We start from the raw sequence: 20,505 nt of genomic DNA, 5'->3' as shown, positions 1-20,505 counted from the left end.
CCAAACAGACCCACCACCCGGCGTCGGCTGATGTGTCCACCCAGACCAACACCCCTTAACATCTGGTGTTGTCATCTGGGATTATGCGCTACCCCTGCAGGCCGGGTTGGCCTTTGCAGACAGCTGTCATTTGCGATTATGTGCAGGCTACTTGTAGTCTGCTTGCACATCATCACAGTGAGCTATCCCGCCTCATCAGCTGGCTTGCAACATGCCGGTTCCATGTTGTGCTCTAGGGGATGTTGACTGCTGCAACCCCCTCTTTGTCTTCCTCCTCTGTGTGCCAGTCATCGTCCAGGGTGCCTTCCGGCCCAGATACCAGCAGGGCCCCTGGTGCACCAGTCCTACCCACGTTGCACAGTCTGGTGGAGCCAACATCCCTGCCCAAGTTGGGAGTCAAAGGCACCTCAGCTGAGGTGGTCACTGTGCCTACCCAGGCACCAAAAGGGTCACCGGCAATGGAGGGACAGCAGGCACCCAGAATCAGTGCATGTGACGTAGGCCCCCGGGTAGCATCATCAGCTCGGAGGGCGTACACACATAGCAGGCACCGGGCACTGTGGCTGAAGGTGGCATCAAGGAGGAGGCTATCTTTTTAAGGGCAGACTGTCCAAAGGAGGCAGGTGCATGGTGTGAGGCAGGAGGCACACGTGGACCTGAGGGCCAGGATGTCTTCTGTGTTCAGAGGATATGGAGAGCAGAGGGGTGCAGAGAGGCAGCCTCAGGAAGTGAGGGATGTGAAGGCTGAGATTGCACTGCATCGGGTGAGGGGTCGGGCTGCCATCTTGGAGGCCACTTGCAGTGAGCCTCCGTGAGATTGGAGTGGAGAAGTTGGACTAGCCCGCTGCCTGTGTGTACAGTTTTTTAGGTGTAGGTTTCCTTTTTTATTTATTATTTTCCCCAGACTTTGAAGACATTCCTTTTCTGTTTTTATTGTATATGGTTGTTTAGGCATAGGATGTTTATTTTATTACATATTTACCCTGGACTACTTTGAGCTTCATTCCTCATTTATTTTTGTACATATTATGTCAAATACATTGTTCTGTTTTCTACATTCCAGGTTTCATGCAGTACATGTGTGTGTTTGACTCTTTGATAGTTATTTTTTCAGCCAGTGCATCTCTCCATTGCAAGTCATGTGTCATGTGTCTTGTGGCGTACATGCTTGTGTGTTGTTGTTGTTGCTGGGATGGTTGCGGATGGCAGGCCACACATGTGCCTAACATGTGGGCGTGGGTCCATCAGACAACTGGGTCTGCACTGTATGTTTTCATTAGCCTTTAACTGTGCAGCATCACCGTGTGTTTGGCATCAATGTGGTTGTGGTTGAGGGATGTGGGGTCACTGTGGGAGTGTTCCATGGTCACATTCATAACACATTAGTTTGTCATTGCTATGTAAAACCCATGATCTGCAGACACGTTCACCAGCATGTGCAGTCACACAATGCCTTTTCTCGTGTTCCTCAACCTCTACCACTGGAATGCAGTAATGGGCCATGTTTGCTCTTCCTGTGTGGCAGTACAATTCTCCTGTCTCTGTGATTCATGCTCTCTCTGACTGCCATACCATCACCTATCTTTTCTTATCTTATCTTAAAGAAACGTGTAGAACGCAGCATACGCCCAGAGGCATCTAGGCACTAAGCTAAGGGAGGACCGTCCAATCCGCAAGAGAATTAAAACATGGAAGTCTTCAGTGTTCGACGAAACAATGAATGAGATTCAATATTGCGCAGGGGAAAAGGATGCTGATGCCAGGCTTTTGCAGCAACCAGCGAGAATACACGTCCATCCATACAAGAAAGCCTGACCCTCAGGGGCTGTATAGTCTTCAGATCTTGTGAACAAAGAGGCTTGGAGGGTATATACAAACCAAATGTATTCTCAAGGAATTCGGCTTCTAATCCATAGAAGGCCTTGTGCACTATACATAGTGCTTTAAGCCTAATATGTTGCTTAACAGAGAGCCAGTGGAAATGCCGCAGCAGTGGGGTCATCTGAGCACCCCAAGGGGGCGAAGAACAGCCCTGGCAGCTGAATTTTGCAGCAGCAGCTGGAGACGTCGCAAAAAGTGTTTAGGAAGAGCCAAGTAGAGGGCATTACAATAGGTCAATATTACTAATGACTAAGGAGGCAACAACAGGGGTATGACTTTCCGGAGAGTCTGTAGCTTAAAATGATCCCTTTGGCATACAAGAGGGATCAGGTCGGTCATGGAAAGAGAAGCCAAGATTTTAATGCCTAGATCTTTCACAGAGGACACCGGCTGAGGGAAAGGGCCAAAACTCTCCAGCCAAAACTCTGGGTTCCAAAACAAAGAGGGTGTTGCCGTACCCACAACCAGCACCTCTGTTTTTTCAGCATTAAGCTTAGGCCAATTTCTCGCTATCCACTCACCAATGGCTAGAAAACAGTTTTTCAATAGACCTGCCGAATCAGATTTAGTAAGATCTAACTGCACAATGATTTGGGTGTCATCTGCGTCGGAATAACATAGCAGGCCAAAAGCATGGATAATAGCCAGAACAGGTCGAATATATGGATGAAATAAAGTGGGGGGACAGAGAACAACCCTGGGGAACACCACATAAGAGAGAAATCATCTGAGAATAATATGGGGGAAGTGAAACCGACTGAGAGCATCCTGTGAAGAAGGAGGAGAACCAAGTTAGTACTTGGCCTGAGAGGCCAGCAGAGGAAAGCCGGGAGATCAGGGTAGGGTGGTCGATGGTATCGAAAGCTGCTGACAAGTCAAGAAGAATCAGAGCACTACCCCACCCTGGTCAACGAGTCATGTTAGGTCATCCACAAAGGAAACCAAGACCGACACTCTGTGGCCCTACCAAGGCGGAACACAGACTGAAAGGGGTAAAAAAAATGTGAGGATTCCAGAAAAGTGCTGATAAGTGGAGACACCAGAGGTTCCAGCAGCTTCATCAAACATGGGATTAAGGAAATGGGACGAAAATTGGACAGCACCACCGGATCAAGGCTAGGCTTTTTAAGCAATGGAATAACAAGGGCCTGCTCCAGGTTGTCTGGAATGATCCCCAAAGAAAAGGAATCATTAACAGCCTCCGTGAGACGTACCACAATGTCTCCAGAAATATTTGTAAGCACAGATAACGGAACAGATACCTGAGGGAAGGCTGATTTAAGGCCATTAAGCGTGGCCAGCATTTCCTCCTCAGAGATCACTGGAAATGAGGACCACTGGGAGACCAATTTGGCGGCAGAGATGGAGCCAGAAGGGGCGGGACATTTATTCAGGTCAGAGGGGCAAGATGAAAAAATGCCTTCTCGGATCCAAACTATCTTCTCTTGAATGAAGAGAGACAGTCACACAGTTTGTGGGAGGTAGAAATGCCATGCTGGGATTTAGCCTGCATGGCAAGAGATTGATGAACCTCAAAAAGAGCCCTGGGCTGATTAATAGCCTGTTCAATTCTTATACTAAAGAAGTGTTGCTTTGAGACACTAGTAGTTTTTTGGTATTCAAGGGTGGCACATCGAAAAAGAAGAAAATGCTCAGGCATACCTCCATGTCCTTTCTGCCTGTCTCCGGCAAAGTTTGAGAATTTAAAGCTCAGGGGTAAACCACGTCTAAGACTGGCAAGTCCTTATAAGACAACGTTTGTGTGGGGCCAGGCTATCAGCAAAAGATGTAAAAGTCTGGGAGATGGTAGCCAGTGTATAGCTTGTAGCCTTTTTAAAAGACTCAAGAATCAGAGATGTCAGATTTGTAAGAGAAACTTTATGCCAGCCTCACTTAAAAGCAAACTGTTGAGGACCAGAAGAAGGAAGAGACTTAATTGGCATAGTGTTAAGGATTCTAATCGGGCGACAAATACCGGACCAGGACCCTTGCCCTTAGCTTAGGATATAGCGCGTAATTAGAATACTTTTTTTTCTTTATTTCCTAGAATTCAGATTGATCTGGCACCCAACCCATCTCACACCACCTTTTACAAATACCCTAGGTCACAATGGACAATCAACCAGGCTGGTTGGTGGGAATACAATAGTTATTTATTTTAAATTCAAAGAAAATCATACAATTTTAATATTCGGGCAGCAATCACCAATCTGGTGATAATTACAATGTAACTGATGAAATACACTTGGTTGACCTTCTACTAGAACATATCCGAAGCACAGATGAATAGGAGCAATTTTAATGTTCGGTAGATAGCACCCGAGTTAATATTTCCCTCAGCGATGCTCCCTCAAGCCCCACTAAACGAATTTTGTGGATAGAAGGAAGCAAACGGAATTAAAATCTGACCTTCCCTCATGAAATGGGAGGCAGAATCGGGTTAGAAAACCTTTGCAATTGCATAAATGACACTCAGAATTGGTAAATAATTAATTTAAATGTGCGGTTGAATAAAGGAGGTCAATATGATTTATAACAGTATTAACGACGTAAGAACACTAGCAACTATCAGACAAGGTACCAACAAAGGGCATACAATTCAAAAATCAACTTTGAAGTGACAACCAGTGGTCGAAGTGTACTAAAAGAAGTAGTAGAACTATGTTCCCTACCAGCCTGAACAGCTCCCCACAAACCTCATCGCCACCCCCTCTCCTACGCACAATACAAACCCAAAAACACATGCTCCTGCTGTTTAGGTGAACGCTCAGTGCAGTGCACCGAAAGTGCAAGTTTTAACTTCTTTCTACACTTTTATTTTAAAACGAAACCATTTCGGAATGGTTTCTTTTTAAAATAAAAGTATAGGAACTGTAAAACTTAATTAAAAGAAGTAGAGGAGCACCGCTCCCACCCACTTGGTGACAACACAGTGCAGCTAGAATCACAAGCACAGAATTTGCATTTGCTAAATTACACAGGTTTAAATGTCCAAAACGGTTTGAAAAAAGGGTGAAATAGGAAGAATCAGAATGCGGTTTTCAGGCTGGGTGATAGATGCACACCACAGGGATGATATAAAAGTGAAAGAGTGACACTAGCTGGATAACTGGATGAGATTTTCAAGGTGAAAGGAAATTTGGTTTTGGGAAATAAAAGCAGTTAAAAGAGAAAATCGGTTTAAAAAGAAAAAGGAAAGGACAAGTTTCACTTAAACTAGATTTAATGGCTTGATTGTTAAAGAAAGACACTGTACGCCCCCACGGTAATTTGCAAGTTTAACCTTTTCACCCCGCGTTCAGCTCTATGTGGGAATTAATGAAATTACTCAAAATAAGGATTTATGCAAGTCAGAAATGAATGGAAGAATTGTGCTAACACTAGAAAATCAAGGAACAGAATACACAGAGGATTCAGACTATCTTCAACAAGTTATCAGGGTATGGATAGGATTACTTAGAAGTTTGAACAAAAACAAGGTATCCAGTTGGGGTATACTATGTGTTGCTAAGGGATGGGGTAATACAATCAGAACTTGAGTATGGGATTTTGGGACAGCCAACCGAGTTTCTGGACAGTGAGGCAATATCTGGTCACTGGTCACAGCGGTTGTCTCTCCTAACAAAAAAGAGCTGGTCAAAGGTCTGGCCACAGGATACTCTCAAAAAGGGTACCACAGCTTTTCCCCCTTTCTCCTTGAGTTAGTTGGATTTTGTTATGGTGTTTACTTGTGAAGGGTGGTTCTGCGTGGATAGGGTCAGCTATGCTCTGACCTGGCAGTGGAATCAGGAATCTGGAGTCTGGCAGGATGAATATGGAATGTCTAGATATATAGGAGCTGGAAAATTCAGAAGAGAGTGTCCTTTGTCTCTGTGAGCTTCCCCCTTTTATAAGGCGGATTACATCACAGGATTATACGGTGGGGCAGGCTAGGCTCGACATGCCTCTAAGAACTGGATTGGCCAGGGATGACTGTTACCACCTTCCCGTCAGCCGGTTGGACTTCAAGGACATGCCTTCAGTTTTTATGGTGTGTGTTTACTATGCCCAGTTCCTCCCACGGTTAATTTTGCCAAAAATCCATTTTGACATGAATTGCAAATTTTTACAGTTGTGGCGCTCTCGCAAATCACATATGCAAATGACATATTCCACACCGAGCATGGCAGTCCAACCAGGTCTGTACGACATTGTTTCATCCTTCTAATAATTTTTAGTGATTTTCAGTGGGAAATATTTCACTTGCAATTCTATAATTGTATACATTTGTAAATATTATCATAAGGCATGTTAGTAATGAATTTAAAGTGGCACCATATACACTTTCCTGAGAATAATCCATTTTCTGCCATTTCCATCCCCAGCATGGTAGTGAAGGCTACCACGTCTTAATTTAAAGAAACAAAAATTGCATTTGAACTGTAAAACTTTTACATTCCGGCGTGGTCCGGTTGCAGAGATAATAGTCTTAAAGTTTATTAATAAAATAGTCTTTTGAGCCAGATGGCCAGCATTGTCTCCCAAATGAGGGCATTACTTGAAAGGCTGTTCTGGAGCTGGCTTTGAAGCCCCCCAGTTGAAGTTGAGGGGAGGTGTTATTTGCAATTTCACACCTAAGTGTCCTGGAATCTATTGTATCAGGCTCAAGCCCAGACACAAAGTCTGATGAGCGTGTGATATGCTTCCTCCTGGTCCATTCAGAGTTTGCCAGGGGGGTGGCCCCTTTTGTGGGAAGGCAAATCCTGTTGCCAGCACACAAATATCCTTTGAAGCCAAGCAGGAAAACCTGTTTTGCTGGTTCCCCCGTACAGTAAATGCATTTATTATATATATTTTTTTCCTGGGCCAAAAAGCAAGGCTGTTGGAATAAAACATTATAGTAGTATTCAAACAACCCTCCCCTCACATTTCTATGCAAGGACATGGCCTTAAGTCCACATTTCACTTTTAATCAGCATTTACTTTGTTTGCAAAAAGCAACCATTTTTACACATGGTTAATTCTGCTGGGATGTCACTTTCAAATGCAACCTTCTTACATTCATTTTCTGGATCTTTCCAAAGCCCCAGTAATGTTTCTAATGTACAAGCACCTGTCCACATAAAGATCCCTTGAAACTGACATATGATGCACAGGGATATAGGGTTTCTTTTGAAGAGTTTATCTGGGATATTTTGTAGCAAAAAGTCACGTGTTTTTCCATAAGGCTGGGAGTAAAGTTGTTTGTGATTTCACAGGTTTTGCCTGACACAGACTCATTCAGTGAGAAATTCTATCTTTTGCTGGAGCACAACATGAATATGGCTGGGCATAGCTGGGTCTCACTGCATCAGGACTGTGTATTGTTGAACAAATGAAAAGGGCACCAAGCTCTATCATTTTAATGCAAAATATTTCCTTTTTCATTTGGAACTTTTTAGCGAGCAGCAAAGCAGCACTGCTTTTCAATTCTCTTGTTTGGTGCGCATCAGGAAACACACTGGCAGCCTTTCTTCGTGTGTTCCCAGTTCCATCTTGCCCCATATGTTCTTGGAAAAGACAGCACAGCCATTATTTTGGTGACTGCAAAACGCAGTTTTTAAGGCAAGGCGATAGTGCTCAACAGTGCCAGCGCATCCATTTTGCTGGTAACTGGAAGTGCAGATTGGTGATGGAGGGGAATTCTGTTTGGTGGGTAAATGTACACCACAATAGAGAATGGTACCACTAATTGGTCTGACCAGATAATAGGCAGCCCTGGAGAAATTGTCCAAGTTGAGGGCAAAGCAAAAATAAAATCAAGAGTATTCCCAAGCCGATGTGTGGGATAATTAATCAGCTGAGGGAGACCCAATTCAGACATAGAGATTGAATATTGCTTGCCCAATATGCTACTGGTTTCATTTATTGGAAGATTAAAATCACCCATGGTGACCAGGTTGGAGTATTTCTGGAGGAGTGTGGCAAACAACCCAGGAAACTCATCACAAAACCTTTTGTCATAGCCTGGGGTGGAGGGGGTGATAAATCAGTAGCACATAGAGGGTATTAGAAGCAGACATAGAGATGCCAACTAGAATTGCATCCATGTTAAAGCCATGATCCAATGCCATAGTACGAATTATAAAAATTTGAATTAAAAACAACTGCAAGACCTCTGCCAATGCGAGGGAGCAGACGGTCACATCTCAGTATTGAGTTATTGTGAAGAAACAATTGAATAATACTGGGGTCAGAATGAAGGCCCAGACAGGTTTCGGATATGAAGACAAGATCAGGTTGATGATCTTCTAACAGATCCCAGCAACTCTGGGCATGAGCTGCCAGCGAATGGGCATTCAATAAAAGACTGTAAAGCAGCGGTATACCCTCAGATACAGAGTGTAGACAAAAATGATTAGGCCAAATGGTAGCAGCTAGGGCAAAAGCCAAAAGCTCAGCCAGCCAGAAATACACAAAGCTTGTAAAGAGAAATTAGCCATGTCATGTGATTGTTCCCTGTGATTGTTCCCTGACAGGTATTTTGCCACCCAGGTCACTCATGCTCAGGATGGTGATTTGTTTGTGAAACTTGTAACAACCTTTTACGTTTGCTTATGTCGTGGACACACATTCATTCACTGTGCTTTGATGTCTTGGCAATGTGCCACGGGCACCATGCACATGTATTTGCATTCACTTGTCACATGTGAATGGTGAGGGACGATTAAGGACTGGAAGGGTGAGTGAGCAGATGCTCCACTCATGGATGGAACTCTGTTGATTCCAGTTGGTCGTATTTGCAGACTACATGTTGGTGTTGCACTTCATGGTGCTGTCAAACCATGGAAGTTCAGGTGAGCTGCAGACATGCATTGCACTGGAATTGTGGGAGACAGTCAGGGGGCTGCCTGGGGGGTGTCACTGGTGAGGGTGGTTGTGGGTGCTGTCCAGTCTGGAAGGGGGTTGGGGGGTTATGTCCAGTCTGGAGGGGGGCTGGGTGTGGTGTCCAGTCTGGAGGAAGCTGCCTGGGCTGATGTCACAGGTGAGGGGAGCTGGGGGTGGTGTCCAGTCTGGAGGGTGCTTCCTGGGGGGTTGTAACACATCAGGGGGCTGGAGGGTGGTGTCCAGTGTGGAGGGGGCAGTCTGTGGTGGCTGTGACTGGTGAGGGGGACTGGGGGTGGTGTCCATTCTGGAGGGGGCTTCCTGTGGGCAGTGTCACAGGTGAGGGGATCTGGGGATGGTGTCCAGTCTGGAGGGGGCTTCCTGGGGTGGGTGTCACAGGTGAGGGGGACTGGGGGGTGATGTCCAGTCTGGAGGGGGGCTGGGGGTGGTGTCCAGATTGGAGGGTGCTTCCTGTGGGGGTGTCACGGGTGAGGGGGGCAGGAAAGTGGTGTCCAGTCTAGAGGGGGATGGGGGGCTGTGTCCAGTCTTGAGGGAGCTGCCTGGGGTGGTGTCACAGGTGTGGGGGGCTGGGGGTGATGTCCAGTCTGGAGGAGACTGCCTGTGGTTGCTGTCACAGGCCAGGGGGCTGGGGTGGAGTCCAATCTGGAGGGGGAGGAGGGTGGTGTCCAGTCTGGAGGGGTCTGTCTGTGGGGCAGTCACAGGTGTCTGTGACTGGGAGGTGCTGTTCAGTCTGGAGGGGGCTGTCTGTGGGGGGTGTCACAGGTGAGGGGGTTGGGTGGTGGTGTTCAGTCTAGAGGGGACTGCCTCTGGGGGTATCACAGGTGAGGGGAACTGGAGGGGGCTGTTTGGGGGTTCACAGGGAGGGAGATGGGTGGGTGCTGTCCAGTCTGGAGGGAGTCTGGGGGTTGTGTCCAGTGTGGAGGGGGCTGCCTGAGGGGGGTATCACAGGTGAGGGGGGCTGGGGGAGTGATGTCCAGTCTGGAGGGGGATGCATGTGGGGTAGTCACAGGTGAGGGGGGCTGAGGGGTGGTGTCCAGCCTGGAAGGGGCTGCCTGTGGGGGTATCACAAGTAATGGGGGCTGGGGGGTGGTGTCCAGTCTGGAGGGGGGCTAGGGGGTTGTGTCCAGTCTGGAGGGGGCTGGCGTTGGGGGGTGTCACAGGTGATGGGGGCTAGGAGATGGTGTCAAGTCTGGACGGGGGCTGTTGGTTGGTGTACAGTTTCGAGGGAGGTGTCACATATGAGGGACGCTGAGGGTGATGTCCAGTCTGGAGGGGGCTACCTGTGAGGGGTGTCACAGGTGAGGGGGGCTGCAGTTGGTGTCCAGTCTTGAGGGGGCTACCTGTGGGGGTTGTCACAGGTGAGGGGGGCTGGTGGTGGTTTCCAGTCTGGAGGGAGACGCCTGTGGGGGATGTCACAGGTGAGGGGGCCTGAGGGGTGGTGTCCAGTATGCAGGGGGCTACCTGTGGGAGTTGTCACAGGTGTGGGGGGCTGGGAGTGGCATCCAGTCTGAAGGGGGGGCTGGTGGGTTGTGTCCAGCCTGGAGGGGGCTGCCTGGGAGGGGTGTTCAGCTGAGGGGGGCTGGTGGTGGTGTACAGTCTGGAGGGGGCTGCCTGTAGAGGGTGTCACAGGTGAGGAGGGCTGGTGGTTGGTGTCCAGTCTGGAGGTGGCTGCCTGTGGCGGGTGTCACAGGTGAGGAGGGCCGGGGGGTGGTTTCTGGCCTACAGTGGTTGATGTGCTGCAGGGGGGTATGCGGACAGGATGGGTTCCATGGGAGTAGAGGGGACTCACATTTTGGTAAGGGGTGTAGCCTCCACTTACAAGGGGGGCCCGCCTTATCACTGGGGTGCAGCCTGGTGTTGCGAGGTGAGGAACTCAATTTTGCTGGGGTGTGGCCTGGGCTTGCGAGGGAAGGCACGCTTTGTGTTTAGGGTGTGACCTGGGCTTGCAAGGTTAGGCGCATGATTTCGCTGGGGTGCACCTGGTGTTGCGAGGTGAGGAACGCGGTTTCACTGAGGTGCATCCTGTGCTTGCGAGGGAGGGCACGCATTTTCTCTGGGGTTCTGCCTGGTCTTGCGATACGAGTCATGCGATTTCACTGGGGGCGGCCTTGGGTTGCGAGGTGAGGTGCGCAATTTCTCTGGGGTGCATCCTGGGCTTGCAAGAGACGGCATGCTTTCTCACTGGTGTGTGGCCTGGGCTTGCGAGGTGAGGTATGTGATTTTGCTAGGGTGCACCTGGTGTTGCGAGGTGAGACACGCAATTTCACTGGGGTGCATCCTTGGCTTATGAGGGAGGGCACTCATTTTCTCTGGGTTTCGGCCTGGTCTTGCGAGGTGAGTCGTGCGGTTTTGCTGGGGGCGTCCTGGGGTTGCGTGGAGAGGTGCGCAATTTCGCTGGGGTGTGTCCTGGGGTTGCAAGGGAGGGCATGCGTTTTCACTGGCGTGTGGCCTGAGCTTGCGAGGTGAAGCGCCCAATTTTACTGTGGTGCAACCTGGCCTTGTGAGGTGAGACGAGCGATTTTGCTGGGGTGCAGCCTGGCCTTGTGAGGTGAGACACGCTATTTTGCTGGGGATTTTGATGCTGGGCCAGGGGTGGCGCAGAGACTTGTGCTGTCTAAATCCTTTTGCTTGCTTTTTGCTGGGCTTTGGCATGTGTTCTGTGCGTTCCTTACGCAGCTTGTTGTTACTTGTGTGACAGCCAGTAATGCATCTTCAAATTCATAGACACGTGTGGCACGTAATATATATTTTCTGCACCACGGCTTGCGCATAGTCCTTCTCAGTGTGCGGCCCTTGCGCCATTTCTGCGCCCGATTATATGAATCAGGCCATTAGTCTGAGGTAAAGGCAACTGACAATGGTTCAGCTTTTCCATTAATGGTTTATTGTATTTTAAGTGTGTTGTGTATAGTGATACTAATGATGATGTGTCTTTATAACAAAATTCTCATAATTAAAAAAAATATTCTTACATGATATTGTAAGACACATTCATTGAGTGTTCATTATTGAGTGTTATCTGATGACTTTTAACATGAATATTAAGTGTGGGGCATCCAGTTGAACTACTGTGTATTGATGTGTTATATGAGGTACATGTATTTTGATGGTTAATGGATGATGTGAGCAACAGACTATCAATAAAAATATATGTGACATTGGTAAACCTCTTCTGTGTTGGCAATTGTGAGCAGCAGCCTACTGCAGTGGTTGTTGCCTTCTCTTATCTCTGTTGTACAGTGATATGTACATGCTTTTCCCTACGCCTACACCTACCACAGCCCCTGCTGAGGTCATCATGGACACCCCTCTATGGGTGGAGGCAAGGCTTTGGAGGTAGGGGTGATCAAAATCATGTAACGGTGGCACCCCATATGCAACATTTCTCACCTTTCCTACACCCTAACAATAACAATATTCTATCCATATGGCTTCCGAAGAAGAGCCAGGGGTTTGCTTCATGCATGGCAATACAAAGAATAAAATGAACTCTAGTGAAGACCAGGGTGTAACCCAAAGCTTAAAGCACTGTAGTGAAGAGTGGGTTGTCTTTTCAAGCAAGACCTCTAAACAGCTATTAAGATAGGAGGCATTAACACACACTATTGAAGAGCAGGGTGCCTTTTCAAGCAAGTCCTCTATACAGCTATTAAGGTACGAGGCATTTCAACACTCAAGTGAAGAGCAGTGTGTAAAACAAATACTCTTGACAGCTATCTAGATAAAAGGTTTTAGAATGGCTAACCCACATGATAATGTCCCTTGTGAACTGACACTGTGCAGTACCCATGTAGTTACAAGAAAGAGATGTTAGGAACATCAACACCAACTTCACTGTGGTAATGGCAGTGCCTGGAGGATTGCCAGGGGAAATCCTATTCACAATATATGAAGACACCCGGTACCAATCCAGGAGATATATTTGACACCCTACACAGTAGGAGGGATCTAGATCAAAAACAATACACACCCTATGGGTATCCTGAAGTAGCCATTCAGCAAATAGACCACCAGAACTGGTTTCAAGGGGACTTGACATACCTCACCACAAGGGATAAACATGGTCCTTTCAATTCTTACGGAAGGTTAACCATAGGACACATCCTTAGGTTCCAGCCAAATAGGGGGAAAATGGCCCATATGCCCGGGAGCACTATGACATTCTGGTGAGACATTTTGACACTTTTCGCACTCAAGCTGTAGACTATAGAGGCTTGGGAGCTACCCCAGTAGCATGTTGACCAATGTTAGTAGGGGAGGAAAGAACATTTCCATTCCAGACCATAAATGCCTTACTGGGCATTTGCCCCAAAAGGCAGGATGACATCCCTCTGTGGTTTTACAGTGAACTGTGCCAGCTACAGGCAGCATACCCTCAGATCAATCCTCAACAGATGCATAGGGTGTTAGCAGTCATAAAGCCAACAGGTTGTAATCAACCCATGGAACACTGTGATAGTTGGTTGTATGAGGTTAGAGCTGGCAATAGCTGGGGGCAAATATTCCATAGTAGAATGAGTACTTATGCCCCTTATAAGAGGTGATGTCAGCAAGACTAGAAGTCGTCAGACACTAGGAACATTGCACAGAGTCCAAAAAAGGAAACTCCAGTTTGGTCACAGCTACTTACAGGTCCCTAGGATCACCTGGGTACAACCCCGGGGAAGACCAAAGGAAGGCATTAGATGAGAATAAGCACTCTGAAGGAGCAACACCTAATATCACCACTGGTACCTGGCAGGAACCAGACATCTATGCCTTCACAGCTAGAGACAGAAAGGGAAGGACAGAGGCTTCCAGTAAACCCCTGCCAAAGAAGAAAGGGAGACCTTTAGTAGCAGAACACTATCTGTAGAAAGTGATAGCACCAGTTCCAGGCAAAATGGTGGTTGGGATAGAAGAACCTTTAAGGGCAGAAGTGGTAAAAAAGTTACCTATCAGTTAGAAGATAGGGCATAACTTAGTCAGCCACAAAGATACAGATATAGAGACTATCCTTCAAGGGACAGAGCAGAAGCCTGCTATGAGGAAGGAAAAGGAAAGCAAACTGCAGTTTTGCGAGTGGACAAAGAGAAGTGGTTGAGAAAAATAATGTGTATATAGTTACAATTCACCTTGAAGAGGAACATTCAAAGGAAATAGAGAAATTGTGAGCAGCCACCTACTGCAGGGGTTGTTGCCTGCTCTCATTTCTGTTGCAAACTGAAGGGTACATGCTTTTCCCTACCCCTATGCCTACACCAACCCGTGCTCGGGTGATCATGAACACTTCCCTTGTGGTGGAGGCATGGCTCTGGTGGTAGGGGGGATCAAAATCACTTCACATTTTGGTTATGATGTAAAAATAATCTAGTCACTTGCTATCTTAAGCAGGATTCCAGCCTTTGCCTTGAACAAGAAACTCACAACTGAAGCTGTCTTTTAACCACCACATCTGAAACATATGAAACAAGAAGCCTACCACTGCAAAATAATTCAAATAAGAAGATACAAAAAAGGAACGAGAGTAGGAAACCAAAAACAGGTCCGTTTTCAACTACCAAATGCACAAACCAAGAGTACTTCTACCCAAGGAGGAGAGGAAGGAGGGGGGGTTGTAGACACAGGCAACCCAGATGTGCTGGAAGATTTTCGACGTCTAACGCGGGCGGCCGCCCGGGATGCAGCCAGGAAGAAACAATAACTGATTTGGTGATGAACTTATCAAGACGTATCTTAACTGATGAAGAGAAAACTGTATTGAACAAAGGACTATCATTTGCCCCGACTTGCAAACTGGATCTTATTAATACTCAGATAGATCTATTTAAATTTGTAAGAAAACTACGATTGAAAAAGTTTTTTGCCACCGCACACAAGAGTGGCTTTGCACGGACGGAGCAAGAACTGATAAAAACTGATTTCACCATGGAGGATATTGAGAACATTCATATTTTAAAAACATTGGGAGATGGTGAAGATAGTGAAATTCACAATACACTTTATGACTTGAAAATCAGACCGATTTGCCTTATAGAGAAGGAACTTAAACCTAAATCTAAATTTTCACCGCAATTTTCGAATGAAAACATGATTGAAGTATTCTACAAAGCAACATCACGAGACATATATAATATGTATGACGAAATTAGAATGAACGTGGACAAACAGAATCTAACAAAGGGGGAAAGACAAGCATTGAAGGACTTGGAGAATGATAAAACAATTGTTATAAAGGAGGCCGATAAAGGAGGAAATATTGTATTGATGAATAGAGAGGACTACATTAATATGGCTCAGAATCACCTGACAACACCAAATTGTTATCTGCAACTACCAGGTAACCCTATAGTGGAAATCATAACTCGAGTGGAAGAACAGATACATGAATGGCATAGGAAAGGTCTGATTACGGATGATGAAAAATCTGCATTATCAAATAAAACTCCAGTGATTCCAACCATGTATTTTCTACCAAAAATACATAAACTGTTTGACAAGATTCCTGAGGGAAGGCCAATACTCAGTGGTATTGGATGGTTAACGGAGAGAATCTCTGAGTATATTGATAACATACTAAGTCCGCGTGTACCAAAACTAAAGGCGTTTATTAAAGATACCACGGATACTATCAAGGCAATCAGTAAAATAACTTGGAAACCATGATGTGTCTTTATAACAAAATTCTCATAATTAAAAAAAATATTCTTACATGATATTGTAAGACACATTCATTGAGTGTTCATTATTGAGTGTTATCTGATGACTTTTAACATGAATATTAAGTGTGGGGCATCCAGTTGAACTACTGTGTATTGATGTGTTATATGAGGTACATGTATTTTGATGGTTAATGGATGATGTGAGCAACAGACTATCAATAAAAATATATGTGACATTGGTAAACCTCTTCTGTGTTGGCAATTGTGAGCAGCAGCCTACTGCAGTGGTTGTTGCCTTCTCTTATCTCTGTTGTACAGTGATATGTGCATGCTTTTCCCTACGCCTACACCTACCACAGCCCCTGCTGAGGTCATCATGGACACCCCTCTATGGGTGGAGGCAAGGCTTTGGAGGTAGGGGTGATCAAAATCATGTAACGGTGGCACCCCATATGCAACATTTCTCACCTTTCCTACACCCTAACAATAACAATATTCTATCCATATGGCTTCCGAAGAAGAGACAGGGGTTTGCTTCATGCATGGCAATACAAAGAATAAAATGAACTCTAGTGAAGACCAGGGTGTAACCCAAAGCTTAAAGCACTGTAGTGAAGAGTGGGTTGTCTTTTCAAGCAAGACCTCTAAACAGCTATTAAGATAGGAGGCATTAACACACACTATTGAAGAGCAGGGTGCCTTTTCAAGCAAGTCCTCTATACAGCTATTAAGGTACGAGGCATTTCAACACTCAAGTGAAGAGCAGTGTGTAAAACAAATACTCTTGACAGCTATCTAGATAAAAGGTTTTAGAATGGCTAACCCACATGATAATGTCCCTTGTGAACTGACACTGTGCAGTACCCATGTAGTTACAAGAAAGAGATGTTAGGAACATCAACACCAACTTCACTGTGGTAATGGCAGTGCCTGGAGGATTGCCAGGGGAAATCCTATTCACAATATATGAAGACACCCGGTACCAATCCAGGAGATATATTTGACACCCTACACAGTAGGAGGGATCTAGATCAAAAACAATACACACCCTATGGGTATCCTGAAGTAGCCATTCAGCAAATAGACCACCAGAACTGGTTTCAAGGGGACTTGACATACCTCACCACAAGGGATAAACATGGTCCTTTCAATTCTTACGGAAGGTTAACCATAGGACACATCCTTAGGTTCCAGCCAAATAGGGGGAAAATGGCCCATATGCCCGGGAGCACTATGACATTCTGGTGAGACATTTTGACACTTTTCGCACTCAAGCTGTAGACTATAGAGGCTTGGGAGCTACCCCAGTAGCATGTTGACCAATGTTAGTAGGGGAGGAAAGAACATTTCCATTCCAGACCATAAATGCCTTACTGGGCATTTGCCCCAAAAGGCAGGATGACATCCCTCTGTGGTTTTACAGTGAACTGTGCCAGCTACAGGCAGCATACCCTCAGATCAATCCTCAACAGATGCATAGGGTGTTAGCAGTCATAAAGCCAACAGGTTGTAATCAACCCATGGAACACTGTGATAGTTGGTTGTATGAGGTTAGAGCTGGCAATAGCTGGGGGCAAATATTCCATAGTAGAATGAGTACTTATGCCCCTTATAAGAGGTGATGTCAGCAAGACTAGAAGTCGTCAGACACTAGGAACATTGCACAGAGTCCAAAAAAGGAAACTCCAGTTTGGTCACAGCTACTTACAGGTCCCTAGGATCACCTGGGTACAACCCCGGGGAAGACCAAAGGAAGGCATTAGATGAGAATAAGCACTCTGAAGGAGCAACACCTAATATCACCACTGGTACCTGGCAGGAACCAGACATCTATGCCTTCACAGCTAGAGACAGAAAGGGAAGGACAGAGGCTTCCAGTAAACCCCTGCCAAAGAAGAAAGGGAGACCTTTAGTAGCAGAACACTATCTGTAGAAAGTGATAGCACCAGTTCCAGGCAAAATGGTGGTTGGGATAGAAGAACCTTTAAGGGCAGAAGTGGTAAAAAAGTTACCTATCAGTTAGAAGATAGGGCATAACTTAGGCAGCCACAAAGATACAGATATAGAGACTATCCTTCAAGGGACAGAGCAGAAGCCTGCTATGAGGAAGGAAAAAGAAAGCAAACTGCAGTTTTGCGAGTGGACAAAGAGAAGTGGTTGAGAAAAATAATGTGTATATAGTTACAATTCACCTTGAAGAGGAACATTCAAAGGAAATAGAGAAATTGTGAGCAGCCACCTACTGCAGGGGTTGTTGCCTGCTCTCATTTCTGTTGCAAACTGAAGGGTACATGCTTTTCCCTACCCCTATGCCTACACCAACCCGTGCTGGGGTGATCATGAACACTTCCCTTGTGGTGGAGGCATGGCTCTGGTGGTAGGGGGGATCAAAATCACTTCACATTTTGGTTATGATGTAAAAATAATCTAGTCACTTGCTATCTTAAGCAGGATTCCAGCCTTTGCCTTGAACAAGAAACTCACAACTGAAGCTGTCTTTTAACCACCACATCTGAAACATATGAAACAAGAAGCCTACCACTGCAAAATAATTCAAATAAGAAGATACAAAAAAGGAACGAGAGTAGGAAACCAAAAACAGGTCCGTTTTCAACTACCAAATGCACAAACCAAGAGTACTTCTACCCAAGGAGGAGAGGAAGGAGGGGGGGTTGTAGACACAGGCAACCCAGATGTGCTGGAAGATTTTCGACGTCTAACGCGGGCGGCCGCCCGGGATGCAGCCAGGAAGAAACAATAACTGATTTGGTGATGAACTTATCAAGACGTATCTTAACTGATGAAGAGAAAACTGTATTGAACAAAGGACTATCATTTGCCCCGACTTGCAAACTGGATCTTATTAATACTCAGATAGATCTATTTAAATTTGTAAGAAAACTACGATTGAAAAAGTTTTTTGCCACCACACACAAGAGTGGCTTTGCACGGACGGAGCAAGAACTGATAAAAACTGATTTCACCATGGAGGATATTGAGAACATTCATATTTTAAAAACATTGGGAGATGGTGAAGATAGTGAAATTCACAATACACTTTATGACTTGAAAATCAGACCGATTTGCCTTATAGAGAAGGAACTTAAACCTAAATCTAAATTTTCACCGCAATTTTCGAATGAAAACATGATTGAAGTATTCTACAAAGCAACATCACGAGACATATATAATATGTATGACGAAATTAGAATGAACGTGGACAAACAGAATCTAACAAAGGGGGAAAGACAAGCATTGAAGGACTTGGAGAATGATAAAACAATTGTTATAAAGGAGGCCGATAAAGGAGGAAATATTGTATTGATGAATAGAGAGGACTACATTAATATGGCTCAGAATCACCTGACAACACCAAATTGTTATCTGCAACTACCAGGTAACCCTATAGTGGAAATCATAACTCGAGTGGAAGAACAGATACATGAATGGCATAGGAAAGGTCTGATTACGGATGATGAAAAATCTGCATTATCAAATAAAACTCCAGTGATTCCAACCATGTATTTTCTACCAAAAATACATAAACTGTTTGACAAGATTCCTGAGGGAAGGCCAATACTCAGTGGTATTGGATGGTTAACGGAGAGAATCTCTGAGTATATTGATAACATACTAAGTCCGCGTGTACCAAAACTAAAGGCGTTTATTAAAGATACCACGGATACTATCAAGGCAATCAGTAAAATAACTTGGAAACCATCATACCGACTTGCAACCTGGGATGTCCGCGCACTATATACTATTATTGAACATCAAGCGGCTATACAAGCTATTGACTTTGAATTTAGACAGGACTCGGCATCGCACTACCAATACATACAAATGCTAAAGGAGATGTTGGCAGTAACATTAGAAAATAATGTTTTCTTGTTTGATAACAAATACTATCAGCAGAAGAAAGGGATTGCTATGGGCACGAAGTATGCACCGGCATTGGCAAACCTCTTTATGGGAATGTTTGAGGAGAAAACAGTATACAAGGATGAGGCATTTATACAACATATGATTCTATGGGTCCGGTTTATTGATGATGTCTTTATAATTTGGGAAGGAACAAGTTTGGATTTGAATGAATTTAAAATCAGACTAAATGATAATGATCTGGGCATTGAATTTGTAGGCCATGATGACAATATGTCCATAAATTTTCTGGATCTGACCATTTTTGTACAGAACAATAGATTGGCAACACGAACTTTTCGCAAAGAAACGGAGGTGAACTCAACTCTTCATGCCGATAGCTGCCACCACAAACCGGTAAAATGGAATGTCCCGAAAGGGGAATTTATCAGAGCGCGTAGAAATTGTACAAACACTAATGATTTTAAGACAGAATGTCAATTACTGCTGGACCGCTTTGAACAGAGAGGGTATTCGAGGAAATGCATTGGAGCAGCAAAACAAAAGGTAGCCAAATTAACCTGGGAGCAGACTCTGATGCCCAAAGAAAAAAGGAATAATACTGAGCACATGATGATCAATTTTATCACAACATACAGCTCTAATATTGCAGTACTGAAGAAAATTTTAAATAAAAATTGGCATCTTCTACAACTTGATCCTCACCTAACGGGTTATATTGGAGAAAGACCAAGAATGACATATCGGAAGGCTAAAACTTTGAAAATGACCTTGAGCCCTTCTCTTCTACCAGATGTGAAACCTGAACCTAGCAGAACATGGTTGGATCGAAAGATGTCAGGTTTCCGAAAATGTGGCACATGTACCATGTGTGATTTCGCACATGATATAACGATGGAATTTGTGGACTCAAGAGGGATGAAAATGAAAATCAAAGAAAATATAAATTGTCGCTCAAAATACACAATATATGCGATAATATGTCCATGTAAAATGATCTATATTGGGAGCACGATTAGGGAAACTAGGTTTCGTATAAGAGAACATTTTTCAACTATTGGAAGCCAGGATGCAACATTACCGCTGGCACAACATTGGCAGCACAAACATCAAATGGAAGACAAAAAATCTTTGCGGTTTATTGGACTGCAGAAGGTACAAATGGGGAAAAGATGTGGAAACCTAGAGGAGAGACTAAGACAGATGGAAGCCAGATTGATATGCAAATTTAGATCGA

This window comes from Ambystoma mexicanum, chromosome 2p (assembly GCF_040938575.1).
Source record: "Ambystoma mexicanum isolate Mex_15411 chromosome 2p, UKY_AmexF1_1, whole genome shotgun sequence".
NCBI classification, from domain to species: Eukaryota; Metazoa; Chordata; class Amphibia; order Caudata; family Ambystomatidae; genus Ambystoma; species Ambystoma mexicanum.
This window is presented reverse-complemented; position numbering follows the sequence as displayed.